Source organism: Trichosurus vulpecula, chromosome 1 (assembly GCF_011100635.1).
Source record: "Trichosurus vulpecula isolate mTriVul1 chromosome 1, mTriVul1.pri, whole genome shotgun sequence".
Lineage (NCBI taxonomy): Eukaryota > Metazoa > Chordata > Mammalia > Diprotodontia > Phalangeridae > Trichosurus > Trichosurus vulpecula.
In genome coordinates, this window is record NC_050573.1 from 164006009 (window position 1) to 164032838 (window position 26830).

General features: G+C 42.0%; 2 pseudogenes; one reads left to right on the forward strand and one right to left on the reverse strand.

The window, feature by feature from the left end:
* Window positions 1-12193: 12193 nt before the first annotated feature.
* On the reverse strand, window positions 12194-14136 carry LOC118835199 (annotated as a pseudogene).
* A 9423-nt stretch (window positions 14137-23559) lies between these two features.
* On the forward strand, window positions 23560-25961 carry LOC118843179 (annotated as a pseudogene).
* The last annotated feature ends 869 nt before the right edge of the window (window positions 25962-26830 follow it).

Here is a 26830-nt window from a genome sequence, read left to right on the forward strand (position 1 = left end):
TTCTGGCAGCACCCAGACTGCTCTAGCTCCAACAGAAGTTCTGGTATGCTGCATTGCTTCATTATGGATAGACAATATACTGTTGGGTGGGATTAAGGACTGGTTAAGTAGTTTGGGGTGGGCCAGGTACAGCAGCAAAAGGAATGTCCAGGAGGCTAATTAGGCTATGTGGGTGGGCTTAAGGAGTGGCCAAGTATATATAAGTAGTCTGGAATGCCCTAGCGATCTGGGCTGCTGAAATGTTTGAGAAAATTCAGGGACTGGGTTGCATCCAGAGACATGGTCTTTTCCTTTAGGGGTCCAGATCTCATTACCCCCATCACTTTATACAATGAAAATTATCCTGAATAGCTCTCATCCAGATCATGTCATTCAGGGTAACCTATTTTTACTTTCTTATGACTGCCAAGCATACCCCATGGAAGAAATCATGGTTGATTCTATGACTCCATATCCTATTCTAAACTTAATGAAATGGCACTAGCAAAATAAGAGGGAAAAAATGCCCATTTAAGCCTTGTTGATCCAATAGACTCCTCCAAGCAGACTTGTTTCAAACATTTTTTTATTGTCTAGTGGAGACCAGTTATGGAGGGCCTTGTTCCACCAGGTGGGAGAACCAGGTCTCTAGGGCTACCTTTGGATTCTCCAATCTGTTCTAGGTTGGCTAGAGTAGAATCTAAAAGGTGCTGTGTCACTCCAAGTTCCAGCCTGTCCCAGAAAGGCTTTCTCAGAGACGCTAAAGCCAATGACAAATTCTAGCCCCAAAATGGCCAGGCAGGGGGTATCTATGCCTAGCCCAACCCAAGAGTTGACTAAGATAGGGGTGGGGACATCAGGTTAAGACAAACACAGAACTCTGGGTCTCCCTCCCAGGGGTTACAAAGTAACATTATTTTCAAATCCTGCACAAGTCACTATGCTTCTTCCAAAAAGCCATGGAAGTGGCTGAGGGGTGTGGCACCAAGAGTGGTTAGCTTGGTATTACTGGTGGAGCCTACTTTTTCTTAAACTCCTTTGTTGAACTAGCCCTGAATGCTTATTATGGTAGTATAGCCCTAGCCAGGCTATCCTGCTTAAGTACAGTTTATTGAAGTCTCCTCCTTTTGAGCCAGAAGGCTCAGAACAGCAACCTGCTGATGAAATTTCCTCCACTTCTGCCCCCAGGAATGGCAGTCATCCAGGGTCCAAGTAGTCTGGATATTTTTTTAATTTTAAAATTTTATTGTTTATTTTTTAACATTCATTAAAAATTTTTTGAGTTCTAAATTTTTTCCTCTTCTTCCTCACCCTTTGTAAAGGCAAGAAATGTGATATCAATTACACATGTGAAATCATGTAAAACATATTTTCATGTTACACAAAAAAAAGAAAAAAGTGAAAAAAATTATGCTTCAATCTGCATTCAAACTCCATTGGTTCTTTTTCTGGAGGTGGATAGCATTTTCATGAAGTCCTTCAAAATTTTCTTGGATCGTTGTGTTGATCAGAATAGATAAGTCATTCACGGTTGACCATTGTACATATTGCTGTTACTATGAACAATGTTCTCCTGGTTCTGCTAACTTTACTTTGCATCAGTTCATATAGATCTTTCCAAGTTTTCTGATTGCATCCTGTTCATCATTTCTTATAGCAAAAGAATGTAATTTCACAATCATATGACACAATTCTTTCAGCCATTCCTCAATTAATGGATATCCCCACAATTTCCAATTCTTGGCCACCGCAAAAAAGATTGCTATAAATATTTTTGTGCATATAGGTCATTTTTCTTTTTCTTTGATCTCTTTAGATACAGACTTAGTGGTGGCATTGCTGGGTCAAAAGGTATGTAGTTTTATAGTACTTTGGGCATGGTTTCAAATTGTTTTCCAGAATGATTGCCAGTTCACAATTCCCCCCATTATATATTAGTGTCTGTTACGGCCGAGTTAGAGCTGAGCCAGAGCCGAGCCCTGCCCTCCTCAGACCTCCATGCCCAGGGGCCTGCTGAGATAAACTCAGGGCTCTGAGATATGGGTGGAGCCAGGAGGAGGGGTCTCGCCTTTGTTGCCTCCCTAGCAATTCCAGGTCTTTGCCCAGACCTGCTTGAGCACTTGGAGCTTCCAGCTCTCTGTCTGGGCTTGCCAGAGCACATGGAACTTCTGGTTCTTTTCTTGGACTGCCTGCCTGCAGGGAGCTTCGGGTTAGCTCAGGAAGAGAAGGGGAGGAGAGTAGGCGGAACCAGGGTGGCCCTAATGCCTACGTAACCAAAGATATAAAAATGCTGCTTGCTGAAATAATAAACGGAGTCATTCACCACCTTTCGGCTCCCGCCCCATTCATTGTGCTTGAGATCAGGCCCTTTGCTAGGCAAAGGCCTGGGTGTGGGGGGCTAACACAGACCCCCACTACTTCGTTGCGAGGCTGGGGGACTCGCAACAAGTGTTCCTATTTTTCCACATCCCCTCCAACAGTTATCATTTTCCTTTTCTGTTGTATTAAATAATATGATAGGTGTGAGGTGGTACCCCAGAGTTTGCATTTCTCTAATAAATACTGACTTAGAACATTTTTTCTTATGACTATAGATAGCTTTGATTTCCTATGAAAACTGTCTATTCATATCTTTTGACCATTTATTGTGGAGGATTGACTTACATTTTTATAGATTTGACTCCATTTCTCAAATATATTGAAAAGTAAGTTTTATCAGAAAAAACTAGCTATAAATCCCACCCCCCAATTTTGACCTTATCTTGGTATAGGTGTGAGATGTTGTTTATACCTAGTTTCTGTCAAACTGTTTTCCAGTTTTCCCAGAAATTTTTACCAAATAGTGAGTTCTTGTCCTCAAAGACTGGATCTTTACATTTATCAAACACTAGATTACTATGATCACTTATTACTTTTTATTGTGTACCTAACTTATTCCACTGACCCTCTGATGCAGGTTGGGGTTGCTGGCAACCCTGGAATGTCAGAGTACAGGGCAGCTTCTGCCTGGAATGAATTCACACACTCAAACTGTCTTCCAATCAAGTGGCAAGGTTTATTTAACACCAATAGTAGTGGGGGCCAAGGTTCCTAGTGAACCTGCTACTTATTGAGGGTGAGACTGATACTTATATACAAAAATGACGGTGAAAGGATATGGATGGGATTAAGGAGTGGTTGGTATATGCAAGTAGTCTAGGGTAGGCCAAGAGCAACAGTGAAAGGAATGTCAAATAAGCTAATTAGGTGATCCAGGTGGGCTGGGGTTGGCCAGTTGCCTTGGGCAGAGGTGCCAGTGATCTGGGCTGCTGAAATGTATGGGAAAATTCAGGGACTAAGTTGCTTTCAAAGACATGGTCTTTTCTTTTAAGGGGGGCCAGGTCTCATCACCCCATCATTCTCCCCTCAAACAAATGGGACCCAAAATCTTTTGAGGATAAGGAGTGAAGTTCTCAGCTTCTGGAACTGCTTCCTGTTGGCAAGGGGTATAGAGCTGTCCCTGCCTTGAAGGGATCCCAGAGAGGATTTGACTGAAAGTGAGCATAGGTTGCATCCAGGGGATGATGGCTGGACATGGGCTGTTACCCACTGTTTGCTACCAACTGTAAGTGAATGGCTTATAGTCTGGAAGATGCAAATACAGTTATCTGGTCTTGTTAACTTTCTCAAAGTTTCCACTCTGATTCCAATTCCTTTAGGAGGATCAGATGCTATTGGGATTCAGTTATGTTAAATTGAAAAGTTTTTGTGCAAACAAAGCCAATGCAAAAAGATTAGGAAGGAAGCAGAAAATTGGGAAAGAATTTTTACAACCAGTGTCTCTGATAAAGGCCTCATCTCTAAAATATATGGGGAACTGAGCCAAATTTATAGGAATACAAGTCATTCCCCAATTGAGAAATGGTCAAAGGATATGAACAGGTAGTTTTCAGAGGAAGAAATTAAAGATATCTATAGGCATATGAAAAAATGCTCTAATAACTATTGATTAAAGAAATGCAAATCAAAACAACCCTTAGGTGCCACAGCTCTCCTGTCAATTTGTTTTTTTAAATTAATTTATTTTTAGTTTCAACATTTACTTCCACAAGATTTTGAGTTCTAAATTTCTTCCCAACTCTCCACTCCCCACCACCCCAACATAGTGTGCATTCAGATTACCCCTTCCCCCAATCTTCCCTCCCTTCTATCACTGTCCCTCCCTTCTCTTATTCCCTTCCCTTCTATTTTCTGTAGGCAAGATAAATTTATATACTCCATTGCCTATATATCTTATTTCCTGTTGCATGTAAAAACAATTTTTGACATTCATTTCTGAAACTTTGAGTTCCACATTCTCTCCCTTCCTTCCTCCCCACCCACCCTTATTGAGAAGGCAAGCAATTTGATGTAGGTTATACATGTGTAGTCATGTAAAACATTTCCATGATAGTCACGTTATGAAAGACTAAAGATATTTACCTCCATCCTATCCTGTCCCCCATTTATTCTATTCTCTCCTTTAATCCTGTCCCACCTTAAAAGTATTTGCTTCTGATTATCCCCTCCCCCATTTGCCCTCTTTTCTATCACCTCCCCCTCCCCCCGCTTTTCCCCTTCCCCCTTACTTTCCTGTAAGGTAAGGCAGATTTGCATACCCAAATGAATGTATATGTTATTGTCTCCTTCAGCCAAATCTGATGGGAATAAGGTCCACTCATTCCCTCTCACCTCCACCCTCTTCCCCTCACTGTAAAAGCTCTTTCTTGCCTATTTCATATGAGATAATTTACCCCATTCTACTTCTCCCTTTCTCCTTCTCCCAGTACATTCCTCTCTCACCCCTTAATTTTACTTTTTGATATTATCCCTTCATATTCAACTCACCCTGTGCCCTCTGTCTACACACACACACACACACACACATTCCCTCCAACTTCCAACTGAGAAAGGCCTCATGAGTTGCAAATATCTTTCTATGTAAGAATTGTAAACAGTTCAACTTTAATAAGTCCCTTATGATTTCTCTTTCCTGTTTACCTTATCATGCTTCTCTTGAATCTTGTATTTGAAAGTCAAATTTTCTATTCAGCTATGGTCTTTTCATCAAGAATGCTTGAAAGTAAGGCAGCTAGGTGGCACAGTGAGTAGAGCACCATCCCTGGAATCAGGAGGACCTGAGTTCAAATCCAGCCTCAGACACTTTGACACATATACTAGTTGTGTGACCTTGGGCAAGTCACTTAACCCCAATTGCCCTGCCAAAAAACAAAACAACAAAAAAAGAATGCTTGAAATCCCTCTATTTCATTGAATATCCATTTTTCTCCCTGAAGTACTATAATCAGTTTTGTTGGGTAGGTGATTCTTGGTTGTAATCCTAGCTCCTTTGACCTCCAGAATGTCATATTCCAGGCCTTCCAATCCCTTGATGTAGAAGCTGCTAAATCTTCTGTTATCCTGATTGTGTTTTCACAATACTTGAATTATTTCTTTCTGGATTCTTGCAATATTTTCTCCTTTACCTGGGAACTCTGGAATTTAGCTACAATATTTCTAGGAGTTTTGGTTTTGGGATCTCTTTCAGGAGGTGATTGGTGGATTCTTTCAGTTTTTGTTCTATCATCTTATTCTAGAATATCAGGGAAGTTTTCCTTGATAATTTCTTGAAAAAATGATGTCTAGGCTCTTTTTTTGATCATGGCTTTTAGGTAGTCCAATAGTTTTAAATTATCTCTCCTGGATCTATTTTCTAGGTCAGTTGTATTTCCAATGAAATATTTCACATTGTCTTCTATTTTTTTCATTCTTTTAGTTTTGTTTTATAATTTCTTGATTTCTCATAGTCATTAGCTTCCATTTATTTCATTCTAATTTTTAAGGAATTATTTTCTTCAGTGAGCTTTTGGACCTCCTTCTCCATTTGGCCAATTCTGCTTTTTAGGGCATTTTTCTCCTCATTGGCTTTTTGGACCTCTTTTGCTATTTGGGTTAGTCTATTTTTTAAGGTGTTAAATACCCATTTTAAGGTGTTAATACCATCTTTTGAGTATCCTTTAGCAAACTGTTGACCTGTTTTTCATGACTTTCTTGTATAGCTCTCATTTCTCTCCCTACTTTTTCCTCTACTTCTCTTGCTTGATTTTAAAAATCTTTTTTGAGATCTTCCATGTTTGAGTCCAATTCATATTTTTCTTGGGGGCTTTGGATGTAGGAGCTTGGACTTTGTTTTCATCTTCTGAGTGTATGTTTTGATCTTCCTTGACACCAAAGTAAGATTCTATAGTCTGAGTTTTTTTCCTACTATTTGCTCATTTCTTCAGCAAATGACTTGACTTTTTAGCACTTTGTTGATGTAGCACTCTGCTTCCAGAGTGGAGAGTGCATTGTCCCAAACTTCAGGGGTTTTGTGCAGTTGTTTTAAGAGATATTTCTAGAGATCTGTAAATTTTTAGTTCTTCCAAGGTTGCATGATCAAAGGAGAGGTGTTTATTCCTCTCCTGTTCTGTACTGTGGTCTATGAGTGACCACAAGCACTATTTTCTGCTGTGGAACTGTGAGGAGGATTCTCTCTCTACTACCCCCACAAGCTTCACCATGCCAGTGCTCCTCCTCACCCCAGGACTGCCACCCAGAACTGTGACCCAGATGCAAGCAAGGGAAAAGCAAGAAAATCCTGCCTCAGCACCAGCAAAGAGATCCCTGCAATTGCCTTCTGATCAGCCATTGGATCCACCCACTGTCTGTGAGCCAAGAGCTCCTGGAAGCAGCCACCACTGCCGCCACTGCCCTGGAGCTGGGGCCAGGGTCAGACCATGCTCCTCTGTCACTCACATCCAGACAGACCTTTCCCATTGACCTTCTAGGTTGTCTTTGGTGTTTGCAGGTTAAGATGTCTGGAAACCACCACAGCTGCCAGTGATTCAGTCTTGTAAGGCCTAGTCAGGATATTGCTGTGTCCTGGTCTGTGCTGGCGTGGCCCACACTGACTGTGGTTTTCTACCAGCCTGGTGCAATAGACCTTTCCTGTCAACCTTCCAGGTTGTCTTGGGCTAGAAATTCGTTTCACTCTGTCATTTTGTGGTTTCTGCTGCTTTAGAATTTGTTTAGAGTCATTTTTTACAGCTATTTGAAGGGGTTTGAAAGAGAGCTCAAGGAAGGCCCTGATTTCACTCTGCCATCTTGGCTCCATCCCCTGCTAACCAATTTGTGATATTAAATGTTTCAATCTATCTCTTCCCCTTGATAGATTTTTCTTACTGGCCTCTACCAATTACTTAGGTCAGGATGGAGCTGTATTAATGCCATGTTTTTCTCAATGCTCTCTTGGCTTTTCCTTTTTGTCTTCAACCTAACTTTTGAAAACCAACATCAGAGGCAGCTGCATCAGGAATGACACTCACAGCAGAAACAGTTCTGGTCTAGGTAAATTAGAAATCAATTTTCTAGCAATCTAGAAATCTAGAGTTCTAATATCCATTAATCATCATTCAATAGTAATGGTGACTTACAGCTATGAGGATTCCTAGAAAAGCTTTTGTCTTTCATTCTAAATTCTGAGCCATGCTTTCCTACATCTTTTACCATTCTGTCAAATTGGTGCTGGTAGAAAACGCCATTAGACTTAATGAAATGTGTTTTGTTTAACCAGCAGTTCTTCTATGTGATGACTCAAGAGTTGAAAGTGTCTCTATGTTCAAGGCAATACTAGGACCTGGGGATTAAAACAGTATAATATAGCTTTTAGCCCCCAGGAATCTTGGAAAGCTTTACAAACATATTTGGTTCCTATCCTTTGTCACTTATGCCTCTCTGCTCCTCATAGTATTACATGTGGGGTGTGTTGTTGTTGAATGTCTTCTGTTTGCAACTTGGTCTAATTATGGCCATATGTAGGAGGTTGAATGAAAGACCCTCAAATCCATTTTTATTGATACCATGAAGGGTTTCCAAGGGGCCTCAGGGACAAGGAAGAAAGTATGTGGTAAGTGGAAATGTCCAAGAATGATGGAGAGGGTAAGTCTGAAAAGCTCAGAGGGACTTGTTAGAAATGCTTACCACCAATAGGCTATTATTACTCTGAGGGAGGGGCATGGGGAATTTGCAGGGATTCAAGACTAACAGGATGGCCCCTGTATCTACCAAGGTGGAGGTGGGGTGGCCCTGTATCACCATAGACACCCTTCCTAGCTGAGAGAGAGGCAAAGAGGAGCAGATGGGGACTGGAACCTGCAAACTTTCCTCAGAGCATCCCTAAGGTTGCAGGGGAAGTCCTTGGCATGCCTGGTATCTCTTATTCTGCATCACCCTGAGGTGGATCCTACATACAGATTTCCAATGCTCCAGCTTTTTGCCAAAATGACAAGTACCAGGCTTCACAGGGCCAGGAGTGGGGAGTGGATTTGGAATGGGAGCCAGTGGCTGTTTAAGCTGCATGGTATAAGCTTGATCCTTTTTATCCAAGAGTTTCCTGTTTACTCTAAGATCTTTTGTCTGGGCCGCTAAGGTCTGGGCAAGCTGAGAGGTGAGTTGAGCTACAAACTGTCAGTGTTTAGATTGCCACTCTGTCTGAGTGACTTTGATATTCTGTGATAGGGAAGGTTGGAGGTTATTAACAAAGTAGGAGAGGAACTGGATCTGGCCCCCTCCTTCCTGATTATGGTCTAAACCAGAGTTCGCATCAAAGACCTCTGCTAAGCAAGTGTAAAACTTAAACACAGTCTTTGTCAGGCCTCTGGAAAACATTCTTGATTTGGAAAAATCTACAGATCAGGGAAAGGCAGCTGGGATAGCCTTAACTAGGGCTTCACCCAGGGCTTTGGCCTCCTGGTAATGCCTTTCCTGATCCTGATAAGTGACCCAATCTATCTCTTATTTCCTGGAGGCTGGCCATTAAGCCTTTTTTCTTAATGTTTAGCTTCACCTTTCCAAACCAAGGCTACTACTAAAAGCGAATGTCAAGTATTACCAGGCAACAAGACTGGAGGGTGACCCTGAGCTGGTAGGTAAAGCCTATGGGATCCTGAAGGGGGTCTGGGAAGTCCCTCTTGGTGGCCTGTAATTCAGCCCATTCACATGGCTTAAAGTTATACTGAGCAGGGGAAACAAATATGATGATAAACTTAATGTGACCTTCCTTGTCTTCAGCCAGGACAATCTGAGGGCTCTGCTTGTTGACTCCCTTAAAGGGGTAGGTCCTGATGGGTTTAAGTTCAGAGATCTGGTCTGTAGGCAGGATGGAGTCACCTCCATCAGGACTGGAGCCTTCAAGGGGAAGCATGAGTAGGATGGAGGAACAACTTTGGGAGAAGGAAGCTAGGCTGGGGCCAATGAGCAAGGAGGGAGGGTAGTCTAAGCAGGGGTAGATAGTGCCAAAGGGAGTGTGGGTAGTGAGGGAGGTGCTGGGGCTGAGGTGGCTTCATAACTTTTAAGGGAAGAAGATTCTACCTTACATTCTTACTCTGCCATTTCAGCAAACCAGTGGTGGAAACATTCCCACTCAAGTCTAGATGTCTTGTTGGTTTTTAGGCTTAGTTTGTTTTTAAGATAAGCTAATTTGGACTAGTCAAAAGAGCCCCAATGGGGCCAATATAATTCAGGGCTATTTTTAGTTAATTGATACCTGTGCTGGAAATATTTGTGGCTTTTAGATTGATAATTGCTCAATATATATGAAGCAGCCGTTTGGCTGGCCAGACCCCTATTTTTAGATTCTGACTGACCCATGACTGAATTACAGAGGAGACCTATGCAAAGCAATGTGGTTTCCACTCCCAAAGCAGGCTTAGAGAGAAGTGTGGACTACTACTTGCAATGGTGGGACTTTTCTTTTTTTACTGTTTTCTCTTTTGGAATGCTAGGGCAATCAAGGGCCTTTAATGAGTCTTGCCTTTGTTTGAATCAAGCAAGTAAAGTGGACCTTTTGTTATCTTTTGTTTTAGAGTGCTTCTCAGCACTATGGCAGTCAAGCGTCTTTGAGTCTTGTCTTTGTTTGAATCAAGAGTCATTTATTGGAAACAATATATGTAACGTGGTGCTAGTGATCGAAGAGCTTTCCCACACCCTTTTGCTAAGTAGATGCTAAGCCCCAAGGCCCTAAACAGGGTATATATGCTCTGAGGTTGGCATTTTGCTTTGGGGGGCTTACTTACGGGAAGAGTGTGATTTGGCCAGATGAGACTCTGGGTAGCCATTAGGAACACCCCACCTCAGCTTTGAAAACCCAGATGTTGGTACTTCTCTCTCTCTGGTAACTATATATGTATTGCTATGATCAGACAGAAGCCTGTCTGTTGATTTGTTTATATTTTTGCTGTTTGTAATTTCTTTTTGTATTTGCTCTGAAGTTCAGGGTGCTGGCTTTCCCCCCTAAACTAGGTGAATGATATATGTGTGTTTAATTAAAGTAAGATTGTTAACCCCTTAAAGTTGCTTTCCTTAGAAAAGGAGATCAAAGAATCTGTGCTAGCAGCCCTCCTGTGTGCTGGTGTTGTTGGTCTTGTTGTTGGTCTTTCATCTCCACAGCAGCTGCTCACAGCATTGTTGTTACACTGCTGAACAGGCAGAAATCCAAGATAGGAGCAGAGAATAGAGAAGATACCTACCCAACCATCAGGGCCAGTACTTCAGGAGAATAAGTCCTGTGGTGCCAAGTCATGGGGACTTGGAGGGCAAGGGTCTGGTCTCCAGTCCCTCATCCTATCCTAGTCACAGCACCAAAATGTCAACCTCCAGAGTTTGGTCTAAGAAAGACAAACAGAATTAGGTTGTATGTGTGCTTTTATTTTTATCAATCGGCTGCGTGCATGAGAGCTGCAGTTGGAACTGAGCTCACTTTGGGGTTAGATGAAGAGTATTATAAAGCCATGAAGGAAGGAAGTGCCCCTCACTCAAGATGTCTGTCCTTTTGTCAGCCAAGATTACAGTTTCCAACAAGCAAGGGAATGACCCTAACTCAGGATGTTGTGTGCAAGCTTAACGCAGTCTTGTGATTGCTGACACAGCAGGAGGAATGCAGGTTCACTCAGAGAGCATCACAGAGGGTTATTGTATGACAGTCCAGAAGGGCTGAAATGGTCCTGTCTGGCCAGTACAGGTTTTCAGTCTTCTTTTGGTGATGAAGGGTTAAGTGAGTCTCAGCCTCTATGCCTCAAGAAAGGCACATGGGATTCCTGATAAGAGCCCTTGCTTTCCTTATTCCCTCAGGGGCTCCCCTTGGTTAGACTCTCTTATCAAGATCATTTAAAAAACTCCATGATTTATTTATATAAAGCTAATAAATTAGTCGAGCAGCTTTTTACTTTTCCCCAAAAAACACTGGCAACTACCCTCTGTGTTTCATCTGCAACATTGGGGGAAGTTGGTGAGTACCAGTTCGATGGTACACTCAACCAGCAATTTTGTTCTTGAACATCAGTGGCTGCTTCATAAAAGTAGCACCTCCACTTTTTCAGGCTTTTTCCATAATAGATAAACATGTGGACAGCTGAAAGTATCTCCATTGCTTGCATTATCAAGCCTTTCATACCAATGAAGGCCCCCATGAACCCTGCCTCTGGGCTTGGGTTTGTCTTTGAGGACAAGGTTGATTATTTTCTTCTTTTTAAAAAAAATTTTGTAGAACATTTATTTCTCTCATGAGAGATATTAAAAAAAATTCTGTGACTGAGAAGTCATCTCAGTTAGTACGTATTATAGTTTCCTTCCCCAGACATCCTGCTTCATAGGAGGGAAATGAAGTAGTGATCCATTTTACTACAAGTAAAATATTACAAAATATTTATAAGTTAAAAACAAAGCCAGTAACAACACAAAAGACACTGGATGGAATGCATTGGTTTCTGACAAATATCTGCTCCAGTGGCTTACCCAATCCATTTAAGAAAAATATTTCAAAAACGAAAGTATAGGAACTAAAATCCTTTCAATCTCATGACTCTAAAGAAAAAAGGAAATAGTGGTGGTGGGAGTGGGGTATAGTAGAGATGTGAAGGGACATTTTTATAGAAGTTTGCCAGTCTACTCTGAATGAAACATCTTTTTTCTCCTGTGCAGTGAATTCTGACTAAATCCAAATAACACTAAGACAGTCCTTGCACTAAGTTAGGAAATACTCTGACAGAGTAAAAGTTAACTCATCTACACTCAGGTGCAATATATAAGAGCTCCTTCATCTATGCACCATGTTTTCTGATTGAATTAATGGGATTAAAACCTCCCTTGGCATCATAGCTTGTCACAGTAGCCCTTACATCTCTTTCATGAAGTCTTCATACACATCATCTTTGGCTTGTACTGAAACAGGAGCAGAGGGGACAGATTTAGGAATTGCTTTGGCAAAGGGTATAGTAGAATCCTCTTCTGACATTTTTGGAGAGCAGCAGTAGCTCCTTTGTTTCCTCATTGAAACCTCAGTGCACTGGACACAAATCTGGTCATTTCTGCCTTGGGATTGGTGATTTGTGGCTTGGTACTAATGGTTGCTGTGGCTTTCTTCTCAATAGTGGCCACACTGGTATTATCCATTTTGGGTCTCTGGATCAAATTGGGTGTGGCATTTAAAACCCCTGTATTCAGCAAGGGAGCTAGTGGGGAAAGCCTAGGTGGAGTAGGTCCAAGTAGAGGCACCAATGGTGAATCATACCAGGATAAGGGATGCCTAGAGGTGCTGGGGGAAGTAGCCTCCGTGGTGATCTTCAAGGAAGAGGACCAGGAAGAAGACTAGGAGGTGGGCCTGGTGGTGGACCATGAGGCCTGCCTGGTGGAGGACCAGGAGGAAAAAGCTGGGCTAAAGGCCCTCAAAGCTTTGGCATTCCAAGCGGTCTTAAGAATGGAGGCACTCCTGTAGGTGGACCAGGTGTAAAGCCAGTGGGTGGTCCAGGTGGTGGTTCAAGATGGGGTGCTCCTGTCATGGGAGGTGCTGGTATTTGAGCAGGAGGAACAGACTGTGGAGGTCATTGCTATTGTTGGGAAGCAGGAGATGATGTGTCATCAGGAGGACGTTCTTCTTTTTTCAGTGCTGTGTTGTAGCCTCTGAATCAGTCATCAGAATCCTCTTCCTCTTCATTCTCTGAAAATTCCTCTACTTCTTTCCCCTCTTCAGGAATTTCCTGACCTGTCATTCTAAGCATCATAGCTTGAAGAAGTGTGAATTCCTTTGTGTTTTTCTTTTTTCTTTCATGATTTTCCAGGAACATCGTATACTGAGACCTGACTTATTGTCCTCTTTGGTCTCTCTTTGTCATCAGGATGCATGGCTCCTCTTCTTCACTGGTGGAGAAAGGTCAAAAAAGATGAGCAAAAAACAGCAAAAAAAGAACCTGCATGGAAAGTTATTATGGGGACAGGGAAGATCAAGACACAAACTCAGAATAGGACAACAGTGCCAAAACACCTAAGTGCAAAACCCCAGGAAGTGGTCTCAAGCCCAGAAATAACTCATGGAAGAGCTCAAAAAGGAGTTTAAAAATCAAGTAAGAGATGTAGAAGAAAAATGGGGAAAAGAAATGAGAGTGATGCAAGAGAATTATGAAAAAAGACTCAACAGCTTGGAAAAAGAAAATGGCTGCTTAAAAAGTAGAATTGGCCAAGTGGAAAAGGAGATACAAAAGTTCAGTGAAGAAAACAACTCCTTAACAGTTAGAACTGGGCAAATGGAAGTTAATGATTCTATGAGAAATCAAGAATCAAACGAATTCAACATGTTATTGTCAAATGTCACCTTGTTGCTGTGTCGTTTTCACCATGTCACTTTGTCACTATGTCAGCATATTATTATCACCATGTCACTATTACTTTGCCACTTTGTCATTGTCACAATGTCACCATCACCAAATTACTCCCTCTTTCTCTCTTTCCGTTCCTCTCCCACTCCTCAATCTTGACTCACAGCAATGTAACTGCAGCAATTTGGTTCCCTCTTCAGAATTCTGACTTTTAGAGAAATTTGACTCTCTGCTCCAGATTTGCACTCCTGAATTTTCACTCTATGATTTTAACTACCTAACATGCATTTTGAATCTCCATTTTTGATTTCCCATTTTTTATTTTGACTATTGATTTTTTATTCTCAAAGCTGAATTTTGATATCCTGATTTTGGCTTGAGGATTTTTACTCCTACTTCTGAAATCTGATTCCTGATCAATACTGAATTTGCACTCCCAAGTTTTGACACCCATCTTTAGACTTCTGAATTTGGACTCGTGATACTGAATTTTTACTCTTTGATTCTGACTTCTGATGCCAGGTTTTGAGTACTGTATTTTGACTGAATTTTGAGTCATGAATTTGGACTCATAGATTTTAACTCTTGAATTTTTGACTCCTGCCTTTTGACTCCTGGTCCCAAATCTTGCCTCCCTGGCCTAGATGTTAACCCTTGAATCTTGACTCTCAGATTCAGACAGACAATTTTGACTGACAAATTTTGACTCCCTGTCCTGAATTTTAACTTCCCAATTTTGCCTCTCATCCCTGAGCTTTTACTCTGAGATTAATAACACATGTATTATTTATTGAATGCCATGCACTGTGTTAAAGCTTTACAATGATTATCTCATTAGGTCCTCACATCTGCCCTGCCAGGTAAATGCTATTATCCCCATTTGACAGATTAGGATTTAGGAGGACTCATGGATTGAGATTCTGTCTCTTGGATTCAGGCCCTTGGACTCTATTTCTTAGACCCTTGGACTAGGACTGACTCTTTCTTCTTCTTCTTCTTCTTCTTCTTCTTCTTCTTCTTCTTCTTCCTTCTTCTTCCTTCTTCTTCTTCTTCTTCTTCTTCTTCTTCTTCTTCTTCTTCTTCTTCTTCTTCTTCTTCCTTCTTCTTCTTCCTTCTTCTTCCTCCTTCTTCCTTCTTCTTTCTTCTTCTCTCAGTGTGTCTCCCTCACCAACTGACACTCTCTTCCTCTCACTTTCAGTCTCTGTATGCATATCTCTCTTATACTCTGAATCTCTCTCTTTCATTCTCTCTCTTTCTCTCCCTCTTATTTTCACTCACTGACTTCCTCTCTCCCACTCTTTTACTTTCTCTCTCGTTGACTCTCACTTTGTCTCTCTCAATGACTTAATGACTCTCTGTCTCACTCTGACTCATTGACCATCACTCTCTGATTCTGTCTCATTCAATGAATCACTGACTCTCTGTCTCTTTCTCTTTGTGTCTCTCTCTGTCTCCATCTCTCTCTCTGACTCATTTTCTCTGTGAGTTTTTTCTATCTCAGTCCGTGTGTGTCTGTGTGCGTCTGTGTCTTTCTCACAGACTCTCACTCTTTCTGTTTCTATCTCGCTCTCACTCTCCTGCTTTTCTAACTCTCATTGTGATTCTCATTGACTCTGGTTCTCCCTCTCCCTTACTCTTTCCCTCTCCCTTACTGTCACTGTCACTTTCCCTCCCTCTCTGGCTCTGCCACTGTCACAGACATTTTCTTTGTCACTGTCTCTCCATTTTCTGACACTCTCCCTCACTTTCCATCACTGTCACTTTCACATCACTGTCATCATCACTGTGTCACCACATCACACTCCCTATGTCACTGTCACCATGTCACCTTGTAACTCCCTCACCCTCACCCTCACTTTTTCCTCTCTCCTGGACCTGAAATTTGACTCTCAACAATGGAACTCCAGCAATTTGATTGCCTGTCCAGAATTTTGACTCTTAGACTTTTATTCCTTAATTTTTCTCTTTTTTTCTTTTTGTTCATATTTTAGTATTTAATATTTTAGTTTTCAACATTGATTTCCACAACATTTTGAATTATAAATTTTCTCCCCATTTTTACCCTCCCTCCCACTTCAAGATGGCATATATTCTGATTGCCCCATTCCCCAGTCAGCCTTCCCTTCTGTCACCCCACTCCCCTGAATCCCCTTTCCCCTTACTTTCCTGTAGGGCAGGATAGATTTCTATGCCCCATCCCCTATATATCTTATTTCCCAGTTGCATGCAAAAACAACTTTTTTTGAGGATCTGCTTTTAAAACTTTGAGTTCTAAATTCTCTCCCCTCTTCCCTTCCCACCCACCCTTCCTAAGAAGACAAGCAATTCAACATAGGCCACACATGTATCATTATGTAAAACACTTCCACAATAACCATGTTGTGAAAGACTCCATCCTATCCTGTCCCCCTTTATTCAGTTTTCTCCCTTGACCCCGTGCATTGGTAACTAAGGTGGGACTTTCTCACTGTTTTAGAATCATAAACTAATTAAGTCTCTTTGATTGAGTCTTACTAGGTGCTAAACCCCAGGCCCACACCTTTTTACTACTAGGTGCTAAGCCTATGTGGGCATGAAGCCCTCAGGGTCCTAAGGAGAGTTGCTAAGACCAGAGCCAACAGTAGGCACTAAAATTCTGGTCACTCACATGACGTTTCATGACGTCCAAAGACTGTATAAAAAGAGAGAACAGAGCTATTTGCTTGGGGCTCTCACTGTTGGAGGAATGTTGATGTGGAGACTCTGGGCAGCTGTAGTTAAGAGCGCTCCAGCTTGTGAACCCAGATGTAGAAGCCTTCTTGGTAACTATCAATTATGTTTGGTCTGTTTATGATGTATGCTTGTAATTTGTTTGTATTTGCTCTGAAGTTCAGGGTGCTGTCTTTTTCCCCTGAACTAAGTGAATGATGTATGTATATGTTGGATTAAAGTAAGATTGTTAACCCCTTAATATTATTTTCCTTAGTAAAGCAGATCAAATAACATGTGCTGACAGCATCCTTGTTGTTGGGCTTGTGTTGGTCTTTCACCCCCACAACAGCTGCTAGACAAATTGTTGCAACACCCTGTCACTTTTCAAAAGTGTTTGCTTTTGATTACCTCCTCCCCCTATCTGCCCTCCCTTCTATCATCCCCCCTTTTTTATCCCCTTCCCCCTACTTTCCTGTATGGTAAGATACCCAATTGAGTGTGTATGTTATTCCCTCCTCAAGTCAAATCCAATGAGAGTAAGATTCACTCATTCCCCATCCCCTGCCCCCTCTTCCCTTCCAACAGAACTGCTTTTTCTTGCAACTTTTATGTGAGGTAATTTACCCCATTCTATCTCTCCCTTTCTCCCTCTCTCAATATATTCCTCTCTCAACACTTAATTTAATTTTATTTTTTTTAGATATCATCCCTTCATATTCAACTCACCCTATGCCCTATGTGTATATGTATATATATATGTATATATATATGTATATATGTATACATACATATGTATATATGTATGTGTATATATGTGTATATGTGTGTGTGTGTGTGTGTGTATTCCCTTCAACTACCCTAATACTGAGAAAGGTCTCATGAATTACCTACATCATCTTTCAATGTAGGAATGTAAAGAAAACAGTTCAACTTTAGTAAATCCCTAATGATTTCTCTTTCTTGTTTACCTTTCCATGCTTCTCTTGATTCTTGCATTTGAAAGTCAAATTTTCTATTCAGCTCTGGTCTTTTAATTGAGAAAGCTTGAAAGTCCTCTATTTTATTGAAAATCCACATTTTGCCTTGGAGCATCATTATACTCAGTTTTGCTGGGTAGGTGATTCTTGGTTTTAGTCTTAGCTCCTTTGACCTCCAGAATATCATATTCCAAGCCTTTCAATCCCTTAATGTAGAAGCTGCTAGATCTTGTGTTATCCTGATTGTATTTCCACAATATTCAAATTGTTTCTTCCTGGCTGCTTGAAGTATTTTCTCCTTGATCTGGGGGCTCTGGAATTTGGCGACAATATTCCTAGGAGTTTTCTTTTGGGGATCTTTTTCAAGAGGTGATAGGTGGATTCTTTCAATTCTATTTTACCCTGTGGTTCTAGAATATCAGGACAGTTTTCCTTGATAATTTCTTGAAAGATGATGTCTAGGCTCTTTTTTTGATCATGGCTTTTCCAGTAGTCCAATAATTTTTAAACTATCTCTCCTGCATCTATTTTCCAGATCAGTGTTTTTCCAATGAGATATTTCACATTGTCTTCCATTTTTTCATTCTTTGGTTCTGTTTTATAATATCTTGAATTCTCATCAAATCATTAGCTTCCATTTGCTCTAATCTGGTTTTTAAGTGGTATTTCTTCAGTGGTCTTTTGGACCCCTTTTTCCATTTGGCTAATTCTTCCTTTCAAGGCATTCTTCTCCTCATTGGCCTTTGGAGCTCTTTTGCCATTTGGGTTAGTCTGTTTTTTAAGGTGTTGTTTTCTTCAATATTTTTTTCAGTATATTTTTGGGTCTCCTTTAGCAAAGCATTGACTTGTTTTTCATGGTTTACTCACATCATTCTCATTTCTCTTCCCAATTTTTCCTCTAGTTCTCTAACTTGCTTTTTCAAATCCTTTTTGAGCTCTTCCGTGGCCTAAAACCAGTTCATGTTTTTCTTGGAGGCTTTTGATGTAGGCTGTTTGACTTTGTCAACTTCTTCTGGCTGCATATTTTGGTCTTCTTTGTCACCAAAGAAAGATTCCAAATTCTGAGACTGAATCTGAGTCCTTTTTCGCTGCCTGACCATGTTCCCAGCCAACTTACTTGACCCTTGGAGTTTTTTATTGGGGCAAGACTGCTTGTAGAATAAAGAGTACTTTGTTCCAAGCTTGAGGGGATGCACTGTTGTTTTCAGAGCTATTTCTATACAGCCAGCTCTGCCACACCAGCACTCCTCCTTCCCCAAGAACCACCAACCTGGACCTGACTCAGATCTTAAGCTGCCTCTGCACTCCTGCTCTGATCTGCCACTTAATTCCTCCCATCAGGTGGGCCTGGGGCCAGAAGCAACTGCAGCTGTAGTTTTGTAGTTGCACCATCCCCACCACCCCAGGGGTGGTGGCCCAAACCGGGAACTCTTTTCACTCTGTCCCCTGCAGCTTTTCCCACTACCCTTCTCTGTTATCTTTGGTGTTTGTGGGTTGAGAAGTCTGGTAAATGCCACAGCTCACTGATTCAGGGTGCTAGGGCCTGTTCTGCCTGGCTCCTGGTCTGGTTGGTCCTGCCATCGCCCACGCTGGGCTCTGCTCCCCTCCACTCCCAGCTCCATGTGTGATAGACCTCACCCAGTGACCATCCAGGCTGTCCTGTGCTGGATCCCTGCTTCCCTTTGCTATTTTGTGGGTTCTGCAGTTCTAGAATTTGTTCAGAACCATTTTATAGGTTTTTGGAGGGACCTGGCAGGGAGCTCACCCAAGTCCCTGCTTTCCACCTGCCATCTGGGCTCCACCCCCCTTGATCAGGCTCCAATCCTTTTGTCTGGTCACCACAACTGTGATGTTTAAAGAGTTTGGGAGAGATAATTTCTGGGTTATTAGTCATTTTATTAATAATACTAGCATTTTAATAAAATAGGTCAGTGGCACTCTCAAATGACAAAGACAATCATGGGGGGAAGGGGTGGTAGTGGTGGTGGTGGGGAACTCATGGCTTATGTGCCCTTGAAGAGGGGTGTTCCTGAGAGTGCAAACAACTCTGATTAATTAATGACTAATGAGAGAATGAACATTACAATGAGGGGCAGGACCTATTATAATGAACTTTTATTATGTGATTTACTTCTAAATTACCCCCAGCCTTAGGTAATCTAAACAAAGAATTTATGTCCCCTATCCAAACTGGAGCAAAAGACAATGGGCCCAGAGTTTCACATTGCATTAAAAATCTGATCTAGCTGGGTGGAATAGCAATACTCAGAATGAGGAGAATATCAATCCTATCTTGCAACAGCCCTGTCCTTGAGAGATTGGAGAAGAAAATAGGACATGAGGGGAAAAAGCTGGGGTCTCCCCAATTTTAATAATTGGCTATTAATATGAGAGAGAAAAATATCATTTCTCTCACCAGCCATGCTTGGTTTGAGCATCGTTACTTTGACTATTGCTGAAATATGCAATGGAGAGTCCTAGATGGAACCATTTTCACCCCAGGGCAGTTACAATAGGAAAAAAAGGAAGGGTAGCCTGAGATAATAGTGTGGGAAAATTTTGTGGCAGTGTTTGAACCTACCCCTGCATGGTCAATAAACTGGACTTGTTTCTTGGAGTTCAGATTCATTTAATGCTTAGCTCAGGACCTGGCTTATCCTGGCCAGAAACCAGACCAGATCCTAAGGTTAATGCAAGAAATGTAAGGAGTTCTCTTCCATTATACATCTCAAGCAACCCACGTGTCTTATCTGGAAACTGCCTCCTGGATGTCCAATCAACAACTATTTCCTTGTTCTTTTATTTGAATCTTACCTAACTTGTAAATTACATTGGGGGGTGGGTACCCTGTTTTGACTTCTCTCCTCTGGTGGTGACTTAGTAAATATCTTTCCAAATTATGTTGTTCTCATCTAAGTAATTGGTGCCAGAAGTGGGGTCTTTAATGGTTGACCTGAAAAGCAGGATTTGACCTATGTAGGATTGGTCTGTACAGCAAGAATAAGCTGAGTGCTCCCATGGTTCAAATGGAACACAATCAACTCACCCTTGGTCCCTAGACTAGGTCTTAGGCCTAAAATCTCTGAGGGTCCAGAAATAAAGGGAACCATGTACCATCTAGGCTGAGGGTTAGAACTAGGCTAGTCATCCTTATGGGCAAATGAATAGTCCTCTTGGACTGTTTAACCAAGAGGCTTTTTTTGGGGGGAGGTGTGGATCCACCATCTATTAATTTGACCAGTTCTCTAACAGATCTCTCTTTAGCTTTCACTTTTGCTTTCCATCTCCATCTCTCTTTCCCTCCCTCCCATTTCTCACTTCGTCCTTCTCTTACCCTCCTGTGACTATTAGAAAATAAACTGGACTTCCAGTCTAACTATACACTACTAGCAGCAAATGCAAGAGCTGTCAGTTGAATCACATAACCTGCTAGGAGGAAATCTGTAGGGTTCCTATTGGGAAAAAAAAGCCATAAAAAAACCCTTAAACTCTGTGAAAGGTGGAAACCCAAACATGGTGACTTGTTAATTATAACTTAGATGCTGAATTATATTTTAGACACTGAGTCATAACTTAAGATATTACGACCTATGAAAGGTGAAACAAGAATATCATGACCAAATGTGATTGGGACATGATCAATACACAAAGTTATGTTTAAGCATGTCATTGGCTTAATGGCCAAGCTCATTACTAGGCAGAAAACCAAAAATATCCACCATCAGTAGTGATGCATTCTGTAGCTCCTCCTCCCTATGTCTGCTTTTCATAATTACCATGGGATTTTGGGTGTTCTTTAGTGGAGATCCACTGAACTATCTGGCAGCCACCCCAGATTGCTCCTGTTTTGTAAGTATTCATAATGAATGATTAAACTACTACCTATTATCAATCTGGAGCTCTGTGGCCTCTTCCTTTGGTATAAAAAGAACACCTCCATGGTTATTGGGGAGGTACAGGGTTCCCCAGCCAGGGGAATTCTGGACCTTACAGAATTCTTCATCCATTGAGCTGATTGAGTGACCAAGAGACTGGTTGCCTAATATCACTGACTTAGGACAACTCAAGATTAATGAAGGAAGCTTGAATACATGTACTAGTCAAAATAAACTGTTGTCCAGGGTTGAGTCATTCCCCAATAGTAGGGAATGCTTCTTTTTCTCCCTCTATTTCTTCCCCCCTACAAGTTGCTCATACTAAGGGACAATGTAGCCACACATAAAGACTGCTGTAAAAAATGACAGCCAGAGAGTTTAGAATGCTGAGTTTAGAATGAAATTTCATATCTGAAATGGTCCTCCCAGATTTCTGTAATCAGATGCTAAACTCTTTGTCCCAGGAACTGGAGACTTACTCTCACTTCAGACTTTTAGAGGGAGGTAAGGTTTTAAAAACCTGTAAGATACTTATCTCTGTCATTTTAGCCCTAGTTGGGGGTTACAGAGATACAGTCAGACAAGCAAAAAAAAAACCCACCCTTTTTTCTGGTTTATAGAAATTTGTGGCATTATAAACCAATTAGAGACGAAATTTGCAACTGCAATGTAGTACCTTTGCTGTAAATTTCCAATTTATGGTTGGAAGATTTTTAGAAATTCTGAAATATTTGAAGAAGGAAACTGTGAGAGTGCCACTATAAATCTTTGGAACAGAGATAACTGAAAGCTGTGGCCTCTATAATTTGAGGTGCTAGCAGCTAAAGGTCCTTGGGAAAATTGAGGTATTGGATGATACTATTTTTGCTTGTAAATTCAGATTTCATTGAGTTTGTCCTAAAACTAATAATAATGTGGCCCCAGCTAAAGTGAGATGTGTTCTCCTATTAAGATAATTGTGATGTTTGGCTCTCTCTATAGGTTCATCAGACTTACTGGGAAAATACAGTTCATATGTGGCATTAGGGTGATAGAAATTTTAGAAACTACACTAATGAGAATTAGAAGTGTAGATCCTCTACACCATTCTTTTGAATGCAATTAATATAGAATGTTAAATTGATGAAGTGACTCACTATATAGGAAAACTAAGGTATTCAACAAAATTGTTGTTATGTGATTGGAAAAAAGTTTGTGGTATATTTTAAAAGTCAAGAATATTGTTGGGCTTCTAATTTTTTTCCTGTGTTGTGATTTTTGAGGAAATCTTTGTACAAGAAATTCTGTTAATTTGACTGCGATACAATTGCATCATTGAAAAATCAACTCCTTTTGGATGCAACCTGTTGCCACTATGGCTAAAAAAGACCTGTCAACTCAATTGGGTATATATTGTTTAAAATGAATAATAGAATGACTCAGAGTTGGGGAAAGAACCGCTTACTTTGTGAATAACTGAGAAAGTCTTTGAGGACTTGCTAGAGTTTCACTCCGTACTTAAGCCATAGAGAGATCAGAAATCTTGTGAACTCTGGGAGGGAAGTTGCTGAATGAATGTTGTGACTTTCTAAAATAATGGAGTGGTTTAATGAGAAACTAGGATCTCTCACAGCTGAAGTAAAAAAGGCTTAGGAGTTTATTTTGTAAAGAATGATTTCTATTCCACAGACTGTTTGACCATTGCTTGTGAAAATTATGAAAATGTTCGTGGGATGTGTGTATTGAAATTACACATCTTTGATCCAATTTAGTATCGACCGATCCCAGATTTAGTGATTTTATTTTGCCTTTAGGAGTTAACTTGTAACACTTTCCAACAAGACTCAAGGCTTCCAGTGGCAAGCAAGCTGAAAAAGTTTACATGTATGATGACTCCCATTGTTGCAACACTCAACATCTGAGTCACTACCATGAGGTACAAGTATGAAAGATCTTACAGTTTTAATTTTGGCTGTTCTAAATTTGTAGTCACCATAGTTAGGTATTCATGTATAAGTTTAGGTCCTTAAAGTATCTCATTCTATTTGGATACTATATCCTCAAAGGGGTGAGTGGGTGGGAGGGGGATTTGGGCAGTTAGGACAATAATATATAATTATGATAATGCATAATTAGGGTAAAAGCCCAGTCTCCACTCTAGAAGAGAGGCAGGACGGTGAAAGCGCGCCGTGAGGTACTAACTCCAGACCCACGGCCCTGATTCCCCCTCAGGTGTTGAGTCAGAGGAACGCCAAAAAGCCCCTAGTTTTCTGACCACAGCCTTAAAAGGGCTGCTCGTAAGCCGCCAGGAAAGGGTGGTGGCGGCAGTCGGGGTTCAGTGGGAGCGGAGTCGCCATGGGATGCTCAAAGTAGCACCACTTGGAGAAGGAGGCAGTGGCAGCGGCAACCAGAACGGGAGCATCTGGGAGTTGGGTCCGGGGCGGAGCAGAGCAGGCGCCGCGGCACCGCGGGCATAAGAAACATAAAGACCGCGGGGGAGGCGGCAGCCGGATAGGTGGGGACCCGGCCAGAAAGCGGCACAGGAGCAGCCAGGAGCGAAGGGCAGAGTCGGAGAGCTGCCACCTTCAGGGCGAGGCTGAGGCCCGCCTCGGGAGCGCGCACGGGCTCCGGCGCGGCCAGGCAGAGCCTTGGGAAGGGGAGAGGAGAGTGAAGCGGGAGAAGTGCGGTGATGGTCCCGAAACGCCACGGGTTCCAAGGCCAGCTGTGGAGGTGCCTCGTCTCTCAGCATCGAGGAGACCAATAAACTCCAAGCAAAGTTGGGCCTCAACCTTTGGAGGTTGGTGCTGTTAGGAAGGAGACAGGCACCAAGGAAGGCCCAGTATTGGCCAAAATAACCCCTTGGCCTTGCGGCATCACGAGGAGGAGCTGCGCCAGAAGCTGGCAGCTGACAAGGAGAAGCGTCTCCTGAACCAAAAGCTGGGGAAGATCAAGATCCTGGGGGAAGATGATCCATGGCTGGATGACAGCAGCCTGGATCAAGAGGAGCCGTTGGCTACAGAAAGAGAAGGATGTGGATGAGAAGAAGGCCAAGCTGTTGGAGGAGTTGGACCAAGAATTTGGCCTCAGCAGCCTGGTAGAAGAGGAGTTTGGACAGAGGCAGAAAAACCAGTACAGTTCCCGGGACCTGCAAGGGCTGACAGTGGAGCATACCACCGACTCCTTCCGGGAGGGGGAGATTGTGATCCTCACCCTCAAGGACAAAAGCGTGCTGCAGGAGGAGGAGGATGTGTGCTGGTAAATGTAAGCTTACTTGACAAAGAGCGTGCAGAGAAGAATGCCAGACTTTAGAAAGGGAAGCTGAATTATGGACCCAATGCTGAAGATGAGAGCTTGGGTGACGTGTCTGTGTTTAAGCCCTAATCCATCTTGGCCAAGTATGATGAGGAGCTGGAAAGGGAGTGACCACATTCGTTCCGACTGGATTGGGAGCAGAGTGGTGGACAGAGCCCAAGATCTGGAGCTGGAGAAAGTCAGGGCCAACCTGAGGCAGCAGGCATAGTCCCTGACAATTCCTGGGCCCAGACTTGCATCACAGTACTTCACCCCACAGGAGATGGTGACCTTCAAGAAGACAAAATGGAGGGTAAAGAAAATCCGAAAGGAGAAGGTCCTTGTGGTTCAAGCTGATGATCTGCTGCCTCTTAGTAAGGAGAGGAGCAAAGGAGACTTTGGCTCCAGGTTTCCAAGCAGGGGTCCTCACCCACTCCCTGAGGCTGAGGAAGAAGCCCCTGGAGAGCTCAAGAGGGAGGCTCCCTCCCAGCTCCCCCAGTCAGATGACACCCAAGTGGTAAACATGGACATCAGCGATGATGGAGATGGCAGAGGCCAAGGAACAGGCTCTCCAGAGATCTTAGAGGAGGATGAAATGGAGACTGAACTGCAGAAGCAACTGGAGAAGTGCCAGAGGCTGAGGCACCTGCAGCAGCTCAAAGATAGTGGAGAGAAGGTGATTGAGATTACAAAGAAACTAAAGACAAGGTGGAGTTGTAAAGAGGATGAAGACCTGGAGCAGAAAGGCGCAATTACATTCAATACCTCCGAATTTTGTCAAACCCTGGGGGAGATTCCCACTCATGACCTGGCTGGCAACCTGCAAGACCAGGAAGAGCTCCTTCAAGATGAAGAAAGGTCTGCTAATGGTACCTCAAAATTGGATGGGGAGAATATTGGTGGGAGTACCATAAACCTGGATAAGGAGAAGCAGCAGGATTTTTCTGCTTCTCCTCCCTTTCTGGATGAAGAGCCCATTGTGAATAGGGGCCCGGCCACTGCCTTGCTCTTGTGTCGGAAGAAGCTGTGCAGAAAGTGGCTCAGGTGAAGGCCCTCAACAAATCTCTGCTTTCTTCTGTGTACTGCTTTGAGGACAAGATGGCCATTGATGATAAGTACAGTCAACAGAAAGAGGACAAGGCATCATACAGGATTTCAAGGAGAAACATGGCTACAGGCCTGATGTCAAGATCGAGTACGGGGATGAGTCTGGGAGAAAGCTCATGCCTGAGGAGGCCTTCAGGCAACTGTCCCACCAATTCCATGGAAAGGGCTCAGGCAAAGTGAAGACTGAGCAGCAGATGAAGAAGCTCAATCATGAAGCTCTCTTGAAGAAGATGAGCTCCAGTGACACTCCCCTGGGCACAATGGCCTTGCTCCAGTAGAAGCAGAAAGCTCAGAAGACACCCTACATTTTGCTCAGTGGCAGTGGGAAGAACATGAATATGAACACCATCACAGAGTGAAGATGTCCTCTTTCTTCTGTCCTTTATTATTGCATAAAGTTCCCTCTGTTTAAAAAAAAAGTGATAAAGGTACAAGCTTAAGGTTAACATCAGGAGGTTTGAACTGGTTTTTACCACATCAACCAGTTACTGGAAAATGACATTTAACAACAACACTCTTCCACAGCTGCCTTGGGAGTGAGGCTTGTTCCTGAATTTTTAAGGGAAAATGGTTCCAAGTATCAGTTAGTTACATGGGACAGCTAAGACTCAAGATAAAATAAGTTGATTAAAGGTAGTTTAATCTGTGACTGGTGGTGTTGCCTAGTCTTAAACTGTATTATTAGGTGATGGTTATCAAAAGTATATGGTACTGGCTAAGAAAGAGAATGTTGGATCAGTGGAATAGAGTGGGTATACAATGCACAGTAGGAAATGATTATAGTAATCTCATCTTTCATAGAATGTAAAGGTCTGAACTTTTGAGACACTATTTGATAAAAATTGCTGGGAAAACTGGAGAACAGTCTGGCAGAAACTAGGTATATAAGAATATCTGAAACCTTCTACCAAGATAAAGTCGAAATGGGTATACAAACTAGACATAAAGGAAGATAGTCTAGGTATATTAGAAAAGCATGGAACATATTACCTATCAAATTTATGGGAAGATGAAAAAATTATGAATAAACAAGAGCATTGTGGGATGTAAAGATATATTAAATTAAAAGGATGTTGTATAAATAAAACCAATGTAGCCAAGATTAGAAGGAAAGCAGAAAATTGGGGTGGGGAAGAAATTTATAGACAGTTCTTCAGATAAAGGTCTCATGTCTCAAATATAGAGAGAACTGAGTCAAATTTATAGGATTATGAGTAGTTTTCCAATT